A 23,263-nucleotide genomic window follows, 5' to 3' on the forward strand; every position below is an offset into this window, starting at 1 on the left:
AACTGCAGATTCCAAAGCTGGACAGAAAAACATGAGTGTTCGTAGAAAACCCCGCAATCCACAATGTAGTCCCATCATGGACCCTGTAAAATATTGCTGCATTCTTAGAATTCACAGTTGCCCTCACTGAACCAAAAGATGATGAATCAACTCTTCGACCTTTATTTCACATCTGGGACCAAAGTTGGTTTGAAAAGAAACACTTTTGGAAGTTTCCTTGTGGCACAGCAGGTTAAGGTGTTGTTACTGAAGCAGCTCAGGTCACTGCTGGGGCCCAGGTTCAATCCCTAGCCCAGGAATTTCTGCACGCTGCAGGTGCAACCAAAAGAAAGAAAGCAAGGAAGAAAGGAAGAAAGAAAGAAAGGGAAGGAAGGAGGAAAAAGAAAAAGAAAGTGAAATGCATTTTATCTGCAGTGGAAGTGACAGAGAACTGTACAGGAAAAAGCACTTCAACTTTAGAGTCCTGGGTCTTTCACCCCCCATCCAAAAAAAAGGTGGAAATGTGGAAGACTTTCCTGTCTTGGAGCACTGGAGCATGGACTGACATGAAACACTAAAATGTGTCTCAGCCCATACAGCAAGAGGTACGGTCCCCTTCTTTTCTGACTCTTTCCCCCCATTTTATGATAATCTCTTGAGAGGTTTCTCAATCACTTAATGCTGCAGATTCTATTACATGGAAAATAATAGGTACCATAGAAAGTCCATGCTGTAGTTACAAATAAGCACTATTTTATCTTGTCCCTAGTCCTATGGGACATTCCTGAAAAGGATGAAAACACTGACATGCATGATCCAGTGGATGGAAGGAAGCCCTATTGCCCACACTTTGTTTCTATGAAAATGGAAGGGTCTATTCAACACTATAACTAGGTTTTTAAAATTCTTGGTGCCTCCTCTCTGCCAACAAGGTGTAAGCTCTGGGGAATCAGAAATAGGTGAGCCCTGAGTTTGGAAGATAATATGAGAAAAATTATATATTATAATTTACATATTTATATATTAATGTATTCATATAAAACATAAATTAAACAGAAAGAAAGAAAGAGGGAGTGTTAGGACGATTACTCCCTCCTCAAGAGAATAAACATAATTGTGGCAGAAAGTCGAGAGGGTACCAATATACAACATTTCATAATAAATCCCTATGAAATTTATATTCTTGGTTCTGGTTGGGGTGTGAGAAATATATATATATATGTATATATATGTACACGCACACACACACACACACACACACACCCCTGGGTCACTTTGCTGTACAGCAGAAATTGGAAGAACACTGTAAATCAACTATACTAATTTTTAAAAATTAATAATAAAAAAGAATCTTTTAAAACTTTCAATTTATAAAAAAAGAGAAAGAAATAGGTGACCCTTGGTCATTTCTCTTCAATATGAAGATGTACTTATGTAAATAAATTAAAAAAAGTCCTCTCATGGATGTAGGAAAGCCATAATACCAGATCACCAGACATTCAAATCTAATAATATAAGAATTAGCCTTGTCATTGTTACCAACAAAATATATGAAATTTATTTTGCACTTACTTTATGCATCCATCACATAGTTATTGCATAGAGGACAAACATTATTTGCTTAGTCCTAATTAAGGGGAGTTTTATCAATGAGGCATCAACTCAGTTGACAATCCTAACTCCCAGAGAGACCAAGAAATTGCCCAAAGAATAAGGAAAGCACACAGGATTCAAAATGAAGTTGTCAGTCTCTGAGTCTCACACATTAAATTTCACTATTTCCAGGTTTTCCGAATGTTTTAGGCAGAGGTACAGAGGGCTAATCACAAATACATTTGAGATATATTGTTTTCAATGTTTTCATTTTCTTGAGCAGGAGTGAACACAATGATTCTGACTTATGTCTTCTTTTTGATTGAGTGGGCTGATTATGAGTATGGACGAGGAAGTGAACACTCAAAGTAAAGTCCAGGAGCAAGATCAGCAGAGAGATCTACCCTTAAATTTCCAGTGCCAATTCTTTCTGTGACTTTGCCTGTATCTCATGCAACTTTCCTGTAGCTGATGCGGAAAATGTTCCCTATTGCCCTCCACTATATGCTCCAGAAAACTCCAAAGGGAAGGGCATCCTGAGCAATGAGTCTCTTCCAGGACTGACCTGGGGGTGACATGACTCTGGGTGGGCAGGGGGAAGTCTGCCCAGATACCCTGTGTCTGCAGTTAGTCTGCCCAGAAAGACTGGCTTCAAACATGGATTCAACCTTTTCTAACTCATGACCTGGCACAAGTTACAGCAAATGCTGTGCTCCTTTCCTCTTATTAAAAAGAATAACAATGATGTGTGCCCTTGTAGTTTGGGAGAGGTTATACACATGAAATGAAACAAGTTACATAAAACACATATTCTAGAGCATAACATTTAGGAATCACTCAGAAACAGAATATGATGCTATAGTTGATGCCATCTTCCCCATTTTCATCATTCCTTCATGATCACTTGACATTCTCAGGGGGAGTTTTAGAAAGACCCAGGGGCTGCTCTGGTGGGAGATGCCAGCCAGAGGCAGAGCCAGTGAGGGTGCATGCCAAACTCAGAATGAGATTTCTCACACCCCAACCAGAACGAAGAACATAAATTTCATAGGGATTTATTATGAAATATTGTGATATTGGTACCCTCTCGGCTTTCTGCCACAATTATCATGTTTATTCTCTTGAGGAGGGAGTAATCATCCTAACGCTCCCTCTTTTTTTCTTTCTTTCTTATTTATCTTTTCTTTTTAAAAATCTTATTATAGTTGATTTACAATGTTCTGTCAATTCTGCTGTACAGCAAAGTGACCCATTTATACATATTTATACATTCCTTTTCCTCATATTATCCTCCATCATGTTCCATCACAAGCTGTTGGATATAGTTCCCTGTGCTATACACCAGGATCTCATTGCTTGTCCATTCCAAATGCAATAATGTGCATCTACTAGCCACAAACTCCCAGTGCATTCCACTCCCCCAACCTTGGCAGCCACCTAAGAGTCCCTCTTTCAATCACGGGCTTACTCAGTACTTACTGGGCTGGACTGATTCTATGCTGGACCATGAACAAAGAGTATGCCTGGTGTGTGATGAAGTCTCAGGATTTGCAGGAAGACATCAGGCTGGGAACTTCAAATGCAGGTGCCCACAAATGGAAGAGACACAGATAAAGAACCACACTATTAGAACTGGCAAACTAATGGGCAGGCAGCAGCAATTATGCACAGTGGTGTGACCTGAGGGCTCAGTGCACAAAACTCAGAATTAGCCAATGAGCCCATGTGGTCCCAGTCTCTGGAGACTTGCTAATATTAATGGGTGTGGAAAAATATAAGAAAGGTGAAGGTCCTTGGAAGGGTCTCTGTTCTTCCTCTTTTCAGGAGGCAATTCCACTGTATTCCTTAGTTCTTACTTCCAATTTGCAGGATCTTAATATAAAATTATGATGTGTATACCCGACTCACTTTACTGTACACCTGAAACTAACACAACATTGTAAATCAAGTATACTCCAATGTAAAATTAATATTAAATTAAACTGAAAAAACTTCATGCTTTAAAAAATCAAAGCATTCAGGGTGTGAGTTTGATATCTATAAATCTATTGTATTAAGCATGAAATCTTTACAGCTTTAGGTCTTCTATATGAAGGATATGATACTCTTTCCATTTTCTCATTTGAGTCTAAGGATAACTTCTTATTTTCATTTCCTTAGCCCTTGCTCAGTTTGGCCTTTTATATGGTGGATATTTTCAAGGTTTTTGTTTGTTTGTTTACATATTTGAAAGACTTCTCTAAGTTTTTGCTCTAAATGAATTATAGTGGTGCTCTAGAATACTATTGAATTTTACATATTAACTTTCTAACAGATACTTCACTAAATATTTCAGAGAACACCTCAGAAGGTTGCAATCGAGGTGTCAGCCAGTGCTGTAGGAATCGAAATTCCAATTAGGACCACGTCCGAGATGACTCTTGGTAGGATTCACATGTAAACAGGCTATTGTCCAGAATTACCATGGTTCATTGACACATGGGCCTCTTGATGGTCACAACATGGCAGTTGGGTTTTATCAACCTAAGCAACGCAAGAGCAAGAGAGAGGCAAGATGAAGAAAGCCAGCTTTATTGTCTGCTCAATTCTAATTCCCAGAAATGACACCCCAATATTTCTTCCACATTCTTATTGTTGGAAACAAGTCGCTATGTCCATCTCACACTCAGTTAGAGGGAAGTACACAAGAGCATGAAAACCAGGAGTTGGAATTATTGAGAGCATCTCAGATGCTGTCACTCACACAGGCATCATCATTTATCAGAACTTTGACTCCCAGCACTTTGAGACTCAGGTCCTGTTCATTTGCTAATTCATAATCTCAAATTCATTGCACCACCTGATCTCAATAAAAATTCCCTGGTGACAATCTAGAAATGTATGGAACAGTATCTCCATTTGATGAAGACCGCAGTCCATTGCTCCTTTTCACCCAGTCCTAAAAAAAAACCCTGGTTTCTGAAACAGTAGGAGAGTGCCTCTTCCCACCTCAGGCCACATGACACAGCAATTCCACTTCTGGGTATTTGTCCAAAGGAGATAGATGTCATAACTATCAGGAAAAGATAGCTCAATTGGCATATTCATTACAGCAACTTTCACAATAGCCAAGAAAAAAGAAGAAGAAGGAAACAACCTAGTGTCCATTGATGATGAATGATGATGATGAAAGACAAAGAAATGTGATATACTTAAAATTAAAAAATATAGCAGAAATTAGCATAACACTGTAAATCTACTATACTCTAATAAAAATAAAATTTTAAAGATCAACTTAAAAATTAAAAAAAGAAATTAAGAGCAAAATCAGTAAGATAAAAAGCAATCAATGCAAGAATTAAAAAAATAACGCAACTTTGTAAGTCAACTATATATTCAAATAAAATTTTTTGAAAAAAGAAATGTGACATACTAGTAGTACACAAAATGGAATATTATACAGCAATAGGAAAGAAGGAATTCCTGCCACTTGGTAGAATGTGGATGAAATTGAGAACATTACGTTAAGTGAAATTAAGTCAGACAGAGAAAGACAACAAATGTAGGACCTGGTTTATGCAGATTCTGAGAATACTGAACTCATAGAAACAGAGTAGAATGGTGGTTGCCTGGGGCTGAGAGGTGGTAAGAATGAGAATAGAGGTTTGAGTGACAGATGAGGAAATTGCAGGGATTTAATGTACATCATGGTGACAATGGCTAACACTACAGTGTTGCATACTTGAAACTGCTGTGAGAGTAGAGTTATTTTTCTTACCCTAACAAAAACACACAAAAAATATGGTAATTAGCTGAGGTAAAGGAGGTGTTAATTAATCCTGAGGTAAAGGAGGTGTTAATTAACTTTGGTAAACATTTCACAAAACATGATAGTGTACACATTAAAGTTATGTAGAAAGTTATGATGTCAATTATGTCTCAATAATGCCAGAATAAAAAAACAACAACAAAAAAACAATATATATATATTTGCTTACAAACAATGTGCATCTACCTCGAGAATAAGGTCTGCTGTTCTGTTCATCACAGTTCCAGAACTGGTAATAGAATGGGGTACTATCCAGAAGAGGGGACTTCAAATGATTTGGTCAGAAAAAGCTGCCCTGTATAACAAGTTGAAATGTAGGTGAAAGTTACCCCATTTGCTAGTCATCTGGGAAAATTTTTTTTTTATTTTAACATTATTGAGATATTCACACTCCAAAAAATTCACCCATCTAATGTATACAATTCAATAGTTTTTAGTATATTCACAGAGTTGTACAAGTATCACCACGATCCAATTCTAGAACATTTTCATCACTCCAAAAAGAATCCATGAAATTTTTAGAGTTACACTAGCATCTAAAAGAGAACAGCTTGAAGGTCCCACTGTGGTGCAGTGAGTTAAGGACCTGGCACTGCCACCATGGTGGTGTAGGTGCCAGCTGTGGCTCACATTCCATCCCTGGCCTGCGAATTTCCATATGCTACAGGTGTGGCCAAAGAGAGAAAGAGAAAGAAAGAAAAGTTCTTCCCACAAAACATTCATATAATTACAATTATCAAACCCAAAATTAACCCTGCAAGAAATTGAGAAGATGTATTGAAATTCTCTGTGAAAATTTAAGCTGAGATCAAGAGCTGTCAAGAATGCACAGAGCGAATTATTTTTTACACTGTTCTAGCACAGAATGAAAATCCACCAGTTTAGTTGAATAAATTAGAAGGGCATACTGAACATGCTTTAGGTGGGTGTAATGACCATGGGTAAAAAGTAATTCAAAATAAGCATAATCATGCAAAAACCAAAGGCAATTTCAGTTTATTAAGAATCTTAGGAACGCTATCCTTACTGTCTATTTATTTATTATTTATTTATTTTGCTTTTTAGGGCCACACCCCCAACATGTGGAAGTTCCCAGGCTAGGGTTTGAATCAGAGTTACATCTGCTGGCCTAAGCCACAGCCACAGCAATGCTGGATCTGATGTGCATCTGCAACCTATACTACAGCTCACAGCAATGCCAGATGCCCAACCCACTGAGCAAGTCCAGGGATCAAACTCACGAGCTCAGATTCATTTCTGCTACACCACAACAGGAACTCCTCTTTAATTATTATATTTTTTTTGCCTTTTTTTCTTTTCTATGGCTGCACCCATAGTATTTGGAGTATTTGGAGGTTCCTAGGCTGGGGTTCCAATCAGAGCTGCAGCTGCCAGCCTAAGCCACAGCCACAGCAATGCCATATCTGAGCTGTGTCTGCAACCTACACCACAGCTCACGGCTGTTGGAGGCATGAATATGTGACGTAATGAAGAATGGAAAGAAAAGACTGGTGCCATAGAGTGGCTGTAGAATGTCAGTCTATACAAAGTCTTGTGACTCTCTCATGACCCTTGAGGCAAAACAAATGAGAACAACATCAAAGAATGGTATCTCGAAAACAAGATTGCTGAAGCATTAATGTTGCTGATGGAAAACCATCAGCTCTGACATTCTCAGGACTGGAGCCTTGGGGGATTTGTGGGAGAGGCCATAGATGGCTTGAAGCAAACAACAAATTATGGCCTGGGAGGGCTAAAACATTTATGATTAGTTTATTTATGTGCTTAGGAATAACTATGCTAGCATATCTTGCTATCTATCTATTTGAAGTAAAATACTGATATATCCCCTGCACGTACAAGGAAGTAGAACACAGGAAATAAAAACCATGAGTTGGGTCAGAGGGTTGCTATTGCCTCTTGAAGGCTGTAGCCCCCTGATCCCCTCTCTATTTCTGTGTCTCTTTCTTCTTATTTCTGTGGCATCACTGACTTCAGGACCTGGGTAGACAAGCAGACCTCGTCACATGGCAACACTGGATCCTTAACCCAATGAGCAAGGCCAGGGATCAAACCCACAACCTTATGGTTCCTAGCTGGGTTTGTAAACCACTGAGCCATGACAAGAACTCTTCCTTTCATTTTATTATTTTACTTTGTGTGTATGCTTTTATTTTATTTGCCACACCTGCAGCATGAATAAATTCCTGGGCCAGCAATCAAGCCACACCACAGCAGTGACAATGCCAGATCCTTAACCCACTGAGCCACCAGGGAACTCAGGAGCTCCTTCATTTTTATTTTATATTGGAGCATAGTTGATTTATAATGTTGTCTTACCTTCAGGTGTGCAGCAAGTATTCTGTCATGTGATGGTTATGATCTGCAAAGATCCTAGAACTCTACCTCAGACCCATTAATGAAATGACAAAAGAAGCAAGAGTCAGGTTCTAAGCAAGGAGAACAGCAAAGGCCATAGGAGCTATAAAGAGGATGACATAAGAGAGGGAGAATTTCAAGTCTACATGTTTAATGTTTCAACATTTCCAAAAGTACACTCCAAATGGGTGACACCCACGTACTGAAATTAGATCATTTGGCCAAAGAACCTCCTCATGGCCCTTTTGAAGTCCCTGTTCCTCAGACTGTAGATGAAGGGGTTCAGCATGGGGATGACCACAGTGTATACCACTGAGGCCACTGCATCCTTCCTGGGGGAAAGTGAGAGAGCTGAACTGAGGTACACCCCAAGGCCTGTTCCATAAAATAAACAAACAACTGCCAGGTGAGAGCCACAGGTGGAGAAGGCTTTGTACCTCCCACCTGATGAGGAGACTCTCAGAATGGAGGAAACAATTTTAGAGTAAGAGAAAAGGATCCATGAGATAGGGAGAAAACCAGAGATGCCACCCACACAATGCATGGCTATGGTATTGGCGGAAGAGTCAGAACAGGATAGGTTGAGGAGTTGAGAAGGATCACAGAAGAAATGAGAAATTTCCAAATCTCTGAAGTAGGCAACTTTTACCACCACCAAACTGTGCATCTGAGAGACCAAAAGGCTGGTGAGGAGTGATACCAACACTAACCAGCCACAGACACGTGTGTTCATGATGACCAAGTAATGCAGGGGGTGACAGATGGACACAAACCTGTCATAGGCCATCAGTCAGGAGGAGACTATCCAAATATCCAAAAAGCATAAAAAATGACATCTGTGTCAGGCAGCCAGCATAGGAGATGACTCTGCTGTGAGTCTGGATGTTCACAATCATCCTGGGGACAGTGGTGGAGGTGAAGCCCATGTCAGCCAAGGACAGGTTGGAGAGGAAGAAGTACATGGGGGTGTGGAGGTGGGAGTCAGAGGCAACAGCCAGGACAATGAGCAGGTTCCCCAACATGGTGACCAGGTACATGGACAGGAACAGCCCAAGGAGGAAGGGCTGCGGGTCTGGATCCTCTGAGAGGCCCAGGAGCAAGAATTCTGAGACACTCATTAGATTTTGTGGTCCCGTGTATCTCTGACACCTTTTGAAAAAGAAGAGAGAGAGGTTTGAAAGAAAGGAAACAGGTAAATGAGCATGCAGTCCTACTATGTGCATATTTTGGATTTAGGATATTTACAAGCCAATATTCACACTTGGGGTCATACACCCTGGTACCTTCAGCACTATTTCACAATGTCCCAAATCCAGTTTTCTTACAGCTCCTTTCTCACTGGATTCTACGTTATTCACCTCTTTCTATACATTGACCTAAAGAATGTTAGAGGAGCAAGGAAATGGAGAGATAACAAATCCCTGATCATGGCAAAGGACAGTCTATTCTTTTAATGAAATATATTGAGTAAGAAAAAGCACAACATTGTAAATCAACTAAACTTTAATAAAAACATAAAAGTTATATAAAAAAGAAATATCCCTCTCCCTTTTTGAAAAAAAACATTCTAATTAGTACACTTAGAATCAGCCTTAATTTATTCAGATATAGCACAATAATTTCTCTTGACTCAGAATGTTGATATTCTAGATATTCCTCGAACTATGTTATCTGGACTCTAAATAAAAGTCAAATGTTCATAATTAGAAAGGGGTTTTGGGGGGTTTTGTTGGGGAGGTCTTTGTTGTTTTTTTAGGGCCACACCCTTGGCATATGGAGGTTCCCCAGCTAGGGGTCTAATGGGAGCTGTAGCCGCAGGCCTATGCCACAGCCACAGCAATGCAAGATCTGAAACACATCTGCAACCTACACCATAGCTCATAGAAGTGCAGGATCCTCCACCCACTGAGTGAGGCCAGGGATCGAACCCACAACCTCATGGTTCCTAGTTGGATTTGTTTCTGCTGTGCCACAATGGGAACTCCTAGAAAGGTTTTTTTATGTGTCTTTTATCTTCATGGGTTTTTATTATTCTTTGACTTTCTGATTTCCCCTATTTCTAGAAATGTATGCTCAATATGTGGGTTGTCTTTTAAAAGTCTTTTCAAGGGAAACCTGTGCACCACTGGTGGGAATGGAACTTTATTTGGCCACTGTGGAAATTCCTCACCTTTATGGTTAAAGGGGAAACATGCTTTTGGTACAAATAGGGTGTTGGGACTGACATATAGACACCACTCTATATAAAATAGACAGGTAACATGTATAGCACAAGAAAATCTACTCAATATTAGAACAGGGGAAAAGAATCTGAAAAGGAATGGATATATATATGATGGGTTTATTTTGCTGAACACCTGAACTAACAACTTTGTAAGTCCACTATACACCAATAAAATTAAAAAAATAAATAAAACTGCCCTGTGATTCGCTTTTCCATTTTTGGGTATTCATCTTAAGGAAATGAAAACACTAATAGGAAAAGTTACATGCACCGCTCTGTTCATTGTAGCATTATTTACAATAGCCAAGATATGGAAACAACCTAAGTGTCCATCAGTGGGTGAGTAGAGGAAGAAAACATGATATATACACACAATGGCACACGATTCAGCCATAAGAATGAAGGAAATCCTACCATTTCTGACAACATGTATGGACCTTGAAGGCATTAGGCTGAGCAAAATAAGTCAGATGAAGAAGACAAGTCGTGTAATTCACTTATATGTGGAATCTAAAATCAAACAAACAAGCAAACCCTAAACTCAGAGAAAAAGAGATCAGATGTGTAGTTTCCAAAAGCTGGGGGTGGGGGTGGGGAGTGGGAAATTGGATGAAATGAGTCAAAATGTACACCCTTCCATTCATAAGATAAGAAGTATTAGGGGTTGTATGATACAACACAATGACTATAGTTGACACTGTTCTGTGGTATATTTGAAAGGTAGGAGAGCAAATCCTAAGAAATATCAAGAAAAAAATGCTTTTTACTTTTTCTCTCTATATACAATGATGGATATTAATGTGGTAATCATTTCATAAAATGTTTGTAAGGTCATTATACAGAACACCTTAAATTTATACGGTGCTATATATCAATTACATGTCAAAAAACCTAGAAAAATAACTTTTCGACTGTAACATCTAAACTCGGTCTAGCCGGGAGTTCCCTGATGGTGCAGTGGGTTAAGAATACAGCATTGCCATGGTTGGAGCTCAGGACTCTGTGGTGGCATGGGTTCAGTCCCTGGCCTGGGATCTTCATGCAGCAGGTCCTGCCAAAAAGAGAAAAAAAAATCCTTACTCTTGTAGACTTCACATTTTGGTAACTATAGGTTAGCAAATGCAAAGTCACAACCTCAATACCCCATAGATGGCATTGGTATACAGTGCACTTCTCAATCATTGAACAGGAGTCCCCGTTGTGACCAGTAGATTAAGAACCTGACTAGTATCCATGAGGATGCAGGTTCGATCCCTGGCCTTAACAAGGACATGATATTTCCATATCTCAGGTTTTCAAACCGGACTCTAAAGTGCATTGTTATCATAGGAAATCTATAATCCATTATATTAGTGCCACCAGTGCCCCTAAAACCACTGGTTCAGTATCCTAAGTCACAGATGTGTGTATAAATGCCTCAGCCTCTACGTGCTGGTGTTCTTTATCTGGAAATTGAGATGATAACAGCCAGCTCCACAGATGTGGGGCATCTTAGACTGGTGGAACTTAGAAACATTTGGTCCTTGCTTTGTACCAGAATTATAATTATTTTTGGAATAGTGGGTTTATGGACGAAATGCAACCCTAAGAGAGTTTCAATAATCTTTTATTTGATTATAGTTTTACTTAAAGGATAGTTGATTTACAGCATTGTGCCAATTTCTGCTGTACAGTATAGTGATCCAGTCATACATATGTATACATTCTTTTTCTCATGCTATCTTTTGTCATGTTCTATCCCAAGAAATGGGATATAGTTCCCTGTGCTGAACAGTAAGACCTCATTGTTTATCCATTCTGAATATAATAGTTTGCATCTACCAACCCCAAACTCGGTGTCCTTCTCACTCCTTCCCTGCTCCCCCTTGGCGACCCAAAGTCTGTTCTCCATGTCTGTGAGTCTGTTTCTGTTTTGTAGATAGGTTCATTTGTGCCATATTTTAGATCCACATATAAGTGATATCATATGGTGTTTGTCTTTCTTTTTCTGACTTACTTCTCTTAGTATGAGAATTCCTAGTTGCATACATGTTGCTGCAAGTGCCATTCTTTTGTTCTTTTTAGGGCTGAGGAGCATTCCATTGTGTATATGTAATTGTTTATATGACAGAAAATCTGAAGGGTCTCTTTTCCCAGGGCATGCACATAGAATGACTTGGAATCCTTTTTCTTTTTCTTTTTTGGTCTTTTTGTCTCTTTTTAGGGCCGCACCCACAGCATTTGCAGGGTCTCAGGCTAGGGGTCTAATCAGAGCAGTAGCAGCTAACCTACCCCAGAGCCACAGCAATGTGGGATCTGAGGCGCACCTGCAACCTACACCACAGCTCACAGCAATGCCAGATCCGTAACCCACTGAGCGAGGCTAGGGATCAAACCTGCAACCTCATGGTTCCTACTCAGATTTGATGCCACTACACCATTATGGGAACTCCGACTTAGAATCCTAAAATGTGTCTGAGCCCACATGATAAAACGTGCCTTCCCCTGCTCCTTCTGCCATTTCTTTTTAATATTTATGAAAATCACTGTGTTGTTCTTTGAGTAATTCAATGTCATGGAGCTATTAAGTGGAAAATAATAGATCCCATTGAGACTCCATGTCATACACACAGGCAAGTACCATTTTATCTTGTCTCTTGTCCTATGGGGCATCCCATAAGCACAGGCAAGAAAGCATCAGTGTGTGCAAGCCATATTGATTATTCTGTGTTTCTGCGACCCAAAGAAGGGTCTACTCAATAGTTATCATACCTGGGGAGCTAAGGATCAAGCATTGCTGCAAGCTGGGCATGGGTCGCAGACTCAGCTCAGATTGATGTTGCTGTGGCTGTGGTATAGGCCCAGCTGCAGCTCCAATTCGATCCCCATCCTGGGAACGTTCATATGCCATAGGTGTGGCCATTCAGAAAGAAAGAAAGAGAAAGAAAGAGAGAGAGAAATCAGTGTGACTCAGCCATTTTCATCTAAGTGCTCAGTATCTACTTGTGTAGGGACAAAAATAAAATGTTTTGTCAGGTATTCATTCGAAATTACATGTCAGATCACAAGATACTTTGGCCAAATGACATGAACCTTAGGGTTATCAAAATTAATAATATTTTTATCAAAAAGTTTGTCCTTAGTTTATGCATCCATCCCATATTTACCCACATAGACAGTATCCATTCCCTGTTTCTTACTCAGTGAGCTGGTATCAAACCGAAATCAACTCAGATGACAATGTTGATGCTCTGAGATACTAAGAACTTGCTCCAGCTCGCTAGATAATAAATGCAGCAGATAGGATTTAAAATTATATGGTGGATCTCTGAGTCACAGGTAGTTAACTTCTTCACACTAATACAACTCAGGAAGTTTAAACCAGAGATCCACAGGTCTTAGCCAATGACACATCTTCTGTACATCGTCTCTGTTTCTGGTCTCCTGAGTATGGATGATGTTATGTCTCCAATTTAAATGGAGAAGGCTGAATTACAGGAATGGAGGAGGAAGTTGACAGGTGAGGCAATATCCAGGAGCAGAGATCTGCCCTCAGCTGTTATGAGCCAATGACTTCTGTGATCCTGCCTATGATCTCAGCCATCCTTTCTACGGTTGGTGCCACCCACAGCTCCCCACTGCGGTTTACCGGTAACCTCCAAAATGAAGATCACAGTAACCGGAGATGCTTGGTGGAATGGCCAGAGAAGTGAAATGACTGCGTTGGCAAAGGGACAATGCTGGTCAGGTGTCTGTGTCTGCAGTCAGGCTGTTTGATTCAAAGCTGACTTCATCCTATTCTATCCCATGATCTTGTGCAATTTACAATAAATAAAAAAACCTATCATCCTTCCCTCATCTGTAAAAGAATAATAACCTGTACACATATATCTGAGGGGTGACTATGCAGATGAAAGAAATAAGCTATGTGGAGCACTTAATTCAGAGCCTGGCCCTTGGGAATCTTTAGTGAATATTCATGATACCACATATATGATCATCTGGCATCATCCTCATAAACACCTTCATGATCATCTTGGAATGTTTAGGGGACAGTTTAGAGGGACTCATTTCCTGCTCTGGTGAGAGAGATGCCAACAGAACCTAGAGCCAGGATGGGAGGAAAGCAGAAATAAGACTTCTCACTGAGACCAACAGCATCATCTTCATATGCCTCTGAACTGACTGCGTATTGGTGCCCTACTCGCTCATCCTCCAACTGTCCTGCTTATCCTGATGATGAAGAAACCATACTGCCCCAGTCCCTCCTGTACTCAGTATCTCCAGTGGTACTCACTGCAGGGCACGCTGGGGCATGACAAAGGAATGATGATCAATTGCCCTTCCCAGGCTGGGTGAGTGATGAAGGTTCAGTTTCTGTTCACAGGACAGACAGGAAGACAGAGTCAGATGGACCCCTTGATGAAGACAATGACTATGACAGGAGAAGACACACGTACTGATCCAGCTGGACTGGGACCAACAAACTGAAATGTTGCAGGGCACAGGCTGCTTATTTACAGGAGTCTGGGCTTGAGAGCTCAATGCCCAGAGATCATAATTAGCCAAATTGGCCCATATTGTCTCAGTCTCTGAGGGTTTGTTAATATTAATGGTACGGGACTACAAGAGATCTCCTTCATAGGATTTGGGTCCTGCCCCTTCTCAGGAAGAATCTCACCCTTACTCCTCCTCCTGAGTTTACAGTTTCATATATCTTAATAAGAAAATTCAGACTTACTCTGTGTGCATGTATTAGTTTCATGTGTACAGCAAAGTGATTAAGTTATGCATGTATGCATATATGCATATATATATTCTTTTCATATCCCTTTGCATTATAGTTTATTATAAAACACTGAAGATAGTTCCCTGTGCTATAGAGCAGATCCTTGTTGGTTATCTATTATATATAGTGTGTATATGTTAATCTCAAACTCCTAATTTATCTCTCCCACATCCCTTTGGTAACTATGTTTTCTATGTCTTTGCATCTGTTTTGTAAACACAGTTCATTTGTATCACATTTGTCTATGTGGCATCATTTTTTAGATTCTACATATAAGCGACATCATATGATATTTGTCTTTATGTGACTTCCTTCACTTAATATGATAATTTCTAGGTCCATCCATGTTGCTGCAAATGGCATTATCATTCTTTTTATGGCCCAGTCATATTCTACTGTATATATGTACCACTTCTTCCTTGTCCATTCATCTGTTGATGGACATTTAGTTTGCTTCCATGTCTTGGCTACAGTAAACGGTGCTGCAGTGAATATGGGGGTGCATGTGTCATTTCAAATGATAGTTTTCTCCAGATATATGCCCAGGAGTGGGACTACAGGATCATACAGTAACTCTATGTTAGTTTTCTTTTAGAGAACCTCCATACTGCTCTCCACAGTGGCTGCACAATTTACATTCCCACAGACGTGTTAAATTAACCTCTATTGACATGTGAGTTTATAATCATCAAATGCATTCAAATGACCGAATGATTTTAGGGAGAATTGCGTCTTCTATAGCAAGAATCTGATGGTATTCTTATTTTCTCAGTTAATTTTTTTTGATTGTGGAAGCAACACTTAACATGAGCTCTACCTTTTTAACAGATTTTGAAATATTCATATATTATAATTGACTGTAGGTACACTGTTGTACAGCACATCTGTAGGGCTTGTTCATCTTGATTCACTGAAATTTTATGCCGTTTTATGAGTAATTCTCATATTATTTCTCTCTCCTGCCAGCCCCTGGCAACCACTTTTCCACTATATGATTTTATGAATTTGACTATTTTAGATGAATCGTATAAGTAGAATCATGCAGAATTTGTCTTTCTGTGATTGTCTACTTCACTTAGCATAATGTCTGCCCATGTTGTTGCAAATGGCAGCACTTTTTTCTTTTTTTTTTTTTTGCTTTTATGGCCGCACCCAGGGCATACAGAAGTTCCCAGGCTAGGGGTCCAATCGGAGCTAGAGCTGCCAGCCTATGCCACAGCAGCACATCATCACAGAAGCACCAGATCCTTAACCCACTGAGCAAACCTGCAACCTCATGGTTCCTAGTCAGATTTGTTTCCACTGCGCCATGACAGGAACTCTGTAAATGCTTTCTTGAATGTGGTTTGTAGAAACTAAGAGAAAGCAGTTTCCATAGAAAAGGGAACACTAACAGAAAACACAAGCATACATAACAGAATGAGAGTTAGAAGGCAAGAAGAAATCTTAAAGGGCTGCTCCCCAACCTGGAAGCCTCACAACCAAGGTCATTAATTCCATGTGTTTCCATTTCTCTCTCCTTCCCATATTATTTTATGCCAAGTACTCTATGATATCCCATTCCTCTAAGGACTTACCTCACTGCCTTCAGATCTTCAGACACCATTTCCCAAATTCTAAAATATACTCAGCCATGATTTCTCTAGGTTTCCATAATGTTCCAGGCACTGTTCTTTAAAACATAAACTCAGAGTTCCTGTTGTGGTGTAGTGGAGAAGAATCTGACTGGTAACCATGAGGTTGTGGGTTCAATCCCAGACTTTGCTCAGTGGGTCAAGGATCCTGCATGGCTGTGGCTGTGGCTGTGGCTGGCAGCTACAGCTTCGATTAGACCCCTAGCCTGGGAACCTCCATATGCCATGGGTGCATCCCTAAAAAGCAAAAAAATAAAATAAAATAAATAAACTCATTTATCACTCTCAACCATTCTATGGAGTAAGTATCATTAAAAATCCCATTTCATCAAGTAGGAATCTGAGGTACTGAGAAATCAGAGAGCTTGGCAGTGGTTAGCAAAGAGTAGAACCAGGATTTGTGACAGAGGAGTCAGGCTCTAGGAATTATAATTTGACATGATCCTTACTACCACACCTAGTTTAGCAGTTCAGTACACTGGTTCTGAAGCATAGGCTACCTTCTGTGCAAGCATAGTGATGGCTAGCCTCAACCCTGGAAGCTTAGTTGATTTGTCCCATCAAGCCCACCCCCTCAGATTATTAACTAAAATATGAGTTTTATTTGAGCGTTTCTCCAGTGAAGCTCATTGTCCAGATTGAGCCAGACACCACAATCTTACCAAATTAGTTCTTGGCAGGGGGCAATGAGGCCAAGGCACCACCAACACACATGGCTGTGCTAGAATACTAGGTGAAAGTGGGAAAAGGCAGAATCCTCCAAGAGGCAGATTTTGGCACCTCCGAAGGAAGAATGGTCAAATCATCTGAAAGGGGCTGATGCTGAGCTAGACACCACAGAGGCTGATGGACTCTTTTTTGAAGTGATAGATTTTGAAGGCAAAGATTAAATTGTGCTAACAATTAGAAGGAAGGAAGAGATCATCCCTGAAAGTGTTATCTGTATATAATAATGACATTTGTAATTGCTTCTACTGAATGAAAACTAAATTGTTAGCCAAAGTTTACATTTTTTTTCTGTTTTTATGGGGGGAGGGGTGTCACTAATATGGTAAAAATATTTTACATTTGTGGACTCCATTCCATCCATCGCTTTGTCAGTTACACGGCAGAATTATCAGCTCCATGGATGTACGAAACCAAACAGGTGTCTTGGAATTCCTCCTCTGGGCCTCTCAGAGGACCCAGAACTCCAGCCACTCCTCTTTGGGCTGTTTTTCTCCTTGTGCCTGGTCTTGGTGTGTGGGAATCTGCTCATCATTCTGGCTTTTACCTTCAACTTCCACCTCCACACCCCCATGGGCTTCTTCCTCTCACACCTGTCTTTTCTGATATTTGTCTCAACACCACCATGGTTCCCAAGTGCTGATGAACATCCAGACAGTGAGCAAAGCCATCACCTAACCTATGCTGACTGCATTACCCAGATCTATTTTTTCTCAGTTTTTGTGTGGTTGGACAACCTCCTCCTGGTCATGATGGCCTATGACAAATTTATGGCTATCTGTCACCCCTGCACTAAACAATCATGATGAACCCACACTTCTGTAACCTGCTGGCTCTAGTCTCTTGGATTGCCAGTGTCATCATCCCCCTCTTCCAGAGTCTGATGGTGCTGCATCTCTCATTCTACACACACACGGAAAGACCCCACTTCTTCTGTGAACTGGCTGAGGTGCCCGAGTCCACCTGTTCTGATGCTCTCAGCAATTACATTGTGCTGTATTCTGTGACAGGCCTGATGGTTATTATTCCAGTAACTGGGATTCCTTACTCTTCCTAAGATTATTTCCTCCATATTGAATGTGTGCTCAGTGGAGGGGAAGTACAAAGCATTTTCCATCTGTGGGTCTCACCTAGTGGTCATTTCCTTATTCTACGGGACAGGGTTAGGCATGTACCTCAGTTCTGCCTTCTCCTCCTCCTCCTCAAAGGGGACAGTGACCTCAGAGGTGTACACCATGGTCATCCCCATACTGAACCCCTTCATCTACAGACTGAGGAACAAGGACATGAAGGGGGCCCTGAGGAAATTTGTCATCAGGTCTTTCTTCCCCCTGTGAAGAACTATGGATGCTGAGACTGGGATGTTATTATGATAACCAAGGGTCAATACCCTGGTAGACAGAAATACCAAATATTTGACTCCTTTGAGCATGTGACTTGTCCCTCTTGTTCTGAAAGACCATCACTTGGGTTTCTTCTGAGTTTACATGCCCACAAGCAACCACTTCCCATGAAATACCTTTAGTGACATTTATGCCCTCTTGCCTCTGCAGATGGGTTTATACTTGGTCTCTGAGAATTGTCATTAGCTATATCAAGATAATCATCAATTCATCCACCATAATGGCAAACACTCAAATGTCTGAAAATACCAAGAACTAGCGGAGATTTGGAGAAATGGGAACTTTCAGAAACTATTAGTATACTTGTATAGTTATACCTGAAGTATTACTCCATGCAATTACTTTGGCACTTCTACTAAGTGCAAATATACTCCTACAGCAGAGCCCTCCAACTCTCAGGTATATACCTAGCAGAAATGGTTGCTTCCATCCACAAAGCAGGTCTAAAAATGTTTATAGCAATGCTTTTCATGAAAGCATGAAACTGGAAATAATTCAAATGCCCCTTAGTGGTAGAATGGGTAAACAAACTATGGCATGTGGCATAAATTATGCAGAATGCAGAAAATTCCACACCAATACAAAAAGAACAAATTAGAGCTATGTACAACGATATGGACAAGCCTCAAAAACATAAAAGGCATGAAAGTGTGTTCGAAAGGCATGAAAGTGTGTTTGTTATATGACCTCACTTTCATTGACTCTAAGAGCAAGTAAAACCACCTGACGGGGAATGGAGTCAAGATAGTGACTCTCTCTTTCAGACATACTTCACTTAGAATCTCTAGTTATATCCTGTTGCTGTAAATGGTGTTATTTTGTCCTTTTATGGCAGAATAATATTCCATTGCATATATGTACCACATTTTCATAATCTGTCAGCGGAAATTTAGGTTGTTTCTATGCCTTGGCTATGGCGAATAGTGCTGCAAGGAACATAGGGGTGCATGTATCTTTTTGAATTAAAGTTTTGTCTGGATATATGCCCAGAACAAATATCCTCATCTTACTCAGCTGCCCATCATCTCTGGAGCTGTCTCATAGTCTATCTCTGTGCAGTCCAAGATGGTAATCACCAACTACCCATGACTATTCACCACATTTCAAGCACTCACTAACCCATGTGCCCAGGAACATATTTGGACAATGAAGATATAAAACATTTTCATTATCAAAAAACAAAAGTTCAATAGGACAGCTTTTTTCTATGGCTTTGTGGGGAAATGAAATTTTCCTGGATTTCTCACTGCTCTTGCACTGAGAGCCCTAGCCTCCCAGACACCAGAAAGTATATGAAGTAAAGATAGAGAATGTTAGATTTCACTTCCCTTGGAAATGTTTTGCTCTTGTTTCATGAATGAGCCAACGATGGCCTCTGTCTATTGGCCCCCAAGGATGTTTATAGCTTCCTTGTGGGTTATCACTCTTCAGTGCAAAAGCCTGTCAGCACTAAACTCAACTTTCAGGCATCCAGATTTTAAAAATAGCTCAAACAATCACATTTGAAGCCATTGAGAGTTGCCTGCTTTGCACACCCTGAAAAACTCACTGGAGAGCTGTTACCAATGGATGATAGAAGGACCTTACAGATTTAAGACCCCAAGCAGCTCTAGCCCTTCCCTTCCATGGCTCTCTGACCCAGGGACCCAGTGTTCCTGTGTGTGAAAGTGAGCTCAGGGTTTCCCACTTTGCTGTCTTGGACACTTTTCACCTATGATTTACTTCATGTAGTGATATGAAGAGATCTCCTTTTACCATGTGAAAACCAACTTGTTCTAATTCTACGCTTGTGTTCCTCCCCCCATTATCTTATAGATGAATTTTTATTTTATTTTATTTATTGTATTTTATTTTATTGTTTTATTTCAGTGGCTACTCCTGTGGCATTGGTAGTTCCCATGCTAGAGGTTGAATCCAAGCCTCAGCTGTGACCTATACCAGGGCTGTGGTATTGCCAGATAATTTAACCCACTGCAGCCAGCCAGGGATTGAACCCAGGGATCAAGCCAAGGTCTCTGCAGTGACCCAAACCTCTGCAGTCAGTTCCTGAACCTACTGCACCACAACAGCAACTCCTGAAAGCCTGATTTTATTTCCAATATGCATATCACAGTTTTCCATCTATTCTAAAGTCAGGCATCTGATCCAATCCCAACTCTGCCATTTACAGCATATGACTGAAGCAAATTGATCATCTTCTCTACTGTGTTTTCACCCTAAAATAGAGGTGATAACCCTCAGGTAAGGTTATTATTAAATAAACAAATATTAATAAAGACTATGATATTCATTTTTAGTACTTCCGTTAATAAGTTTTCTTAACTGTGAATACCACACTCTTTATTACTATTCATTCATTTAATAATAATCCTGACCTAAGAGTTATTGTCTCTATTTTAGGGATGAGTAACACATAGAGGAGCAATGGAGTTGTGTATTATTTATACCACTTCATATATATTCATATGACTGTGAAGAATATATTCATAAACTCTAATATCTTCATATATTCTGAAAAATATATTCAGATATTCAGGTCTGAGAGAGCAAGTCTTTGATTTAGGGTGCTGGCAGGTACTTAGATGGCCCTATGGAATTGCTCTTTAAGGATGTTGATTGGTAAAGAATGAGTAGTTTAGATTCTAATGGGATATTTTTCAGAGAGAATCTTGAGCCGTGCATGACATCATGCCTATGGAGAGGGGATCTCATAATGTGAAAAAAATGTAACTGTCCACAAATATCCCATGTGGAAATAGAATTGTCAGGCACAGTTTCCAATTTTATTATGGTTCTTTCTTTCTTTCCCAAGGGCAAAGCTGTTTAGAAGGAGTCACACTAGGAACATTTATTTAATTAGGTGCTTTGGAAATTCAACCCCAGATGCCCTGAAAGGATAAATGTTCCTTGTGTGTCCCTGTGCTCCCAGCTCACATACCCCAGACCAGAAAGAATATTATCACCTTGCCTATTCCAGGTGTATCTGGACCTCATACCAACTTTCTTTCTGGGGATCTCTCACCATCCATCAGTGCAACCAGATTTTCTTCCCTGCTATCACCTGGATGATCGATGTGGGCTTAGTAAGTGCTTTCAGAAAGAGGACTGTGTATATGTGCATGTGGAGAAGGCTTTTGTGAGCAGTTAAGTGATTCTAGGGACAGGGACATGAGTAGTGGCTGTGAGCTTCTACTAAAAATTTCTTAAAAAATGTGGGCATGTGGCTTCTAAGTGGACCAGACTCTAGTTGAATTAAATGATAGTGATTTATCTTCTACTGATAACTTCCATGGTAATCTGACTGGTAAACTGATAAATTTACTGATAAGTTCCCTGTAATCTGACTGCCCTTTCAGGGCTTGGTATGATACTGCCTGAGCTTTTGAGCTAGATTTTCCTTATCATTTGGAAAAATAGTGTCTCTTTCTTTGTGTGCTATAAGTGACCCTCCAACAACACAGCTTGTATTATAATCCCCCTGACCACTGGAAGCACTTTATTCTATTTATTAATTTATTTTGGCACTTTAAAAATTATGAATGACTTTAAATTTTGGTTAAGGGTAATTTTGTGCAATATCTTTCTTAATATATATTTCTTAAGAGTAATTTTGGTACAATATATTTCTTAATTTTTAGCAGACTTCAATTGTGAGGATAAATGCTTCATAGTCACACTGAATTTATTTTAATATTTTTTTTACTATTTTTGGCAGGTATTTGTATTCTGCCATATAACATCATAAAAGGAATGCTTAGCAAAGTTTTAATATGGCTGGAGTAATTTTTGAAGCTCATAGCAACACAAATCATTTCATCACTCCACAAATTTTTCCTCTTCATTGGTATATTTTATTCCTATCAAAATGAATTTTGATTCTTCCCTATTGTTTAGGATTTAATCTAGTGAATGCACTCTCAGTTGAAATTATAGAAACCCCGTGAAACCAGCTTCCACAGAAAAGGGAAGATTCACAGAAAACACGTATATGTATTTAAACAGAATGAAGAAGAAGGTGACCAGAAGTCTTGAAGGTGCTGCTCCCCAAACTGGAAAGCCTCACAGCCAAGGTCATCATTTCTGTTGATTTCCATTTCTCTCTCCTTCCCATATTCTTTTAAGCCAAGTGATCTACGATATCCCATTCTCTCTAAGTATTTGACTCACTGCCTTCAGCTCCACAGACTATATTTCCCAAATTCTAAAATGTGTTGAGCCATGATTTCTGATGTTTCCATCATGTTCCAGGTACTGTTGTTTAGAACATCAACACATTTATACCTCTCAACAATCCTACAGAGTAGGTATCATTAAAATCCCATGTCCCCAAGTAGGAAACTGAGGTACTGAGAAATCCAAGAACTTGGCCAAGAGCAATGAAGAGTAGAACCAGGATACATGGCATAGCAGTCTGACTCTATGATTCCTAATTTAACATGATCCTGACCACCACACCTAGTTTCGCAGTTCAGTACACTGCTTCTGACTCATAGGCTGCCTTATTTTCAGGCATAACTATGGTCACCCCTAACCCCAGACCCTCAGGTGATGTGTCCCATCAGGTCCACCCCCTCTGGTTATTAACTAAAATATGAGTTTTATTTCTAAATATCTTCATGGAAGCTGATGGCCAGATTTGGCCACATGCCACTCTCTCATCAAATTAGTTCTTGTCAGGGGGCAGTGGGGCCAGAACACCACCAACACACATAGTTTGGCTAGAGGACTAAAGAAATGTGGGACAAGGCA

The 23,263-nt window shown here is 40.0% G+C and overlaps 2 pseudogenes; one reads left to right on the forward strand and one right to left on the reverse strand.

Annotated features, from left to right (window-relative positions):
* Positions 1-7,967: 7,967 nt before the first annotated feature.
* On the reverse strand, positions 7,968-8,963 carry LOC110259024 (olfactory receptor 7E178-like; annotated as a pseudogene).
* An 8,470-nt stretch (positions 8,964-17,433) lies between these two features.
* LOC100525386 (olfactory receptor 1571-like) lies at positions 17,434-18,448 on the forward strand (annotated as a pseudogene).
* Positions 18,449-23,263: the final 4,815 nt, after the last annotated feature.

The sequence above is a fragment of the Sus scrofa genome, chromosome 2, assembly GCF_054392235.1.
Source record: "Sus scrofa isolate SSC_HxYL_T2T_F1_AM1 chromosome 2, Sscrofa_HxYL_maternal_Yorkshire_Landrace_v2.0, whole genome shotgun sequence".
Classification (NCBI taxonomy): domain Eukaryota; kingdom Metazoa; phylum Chordata; class Mammalia; order Artiodactyla; family Suidae; genus Sus; species Sus scrofa.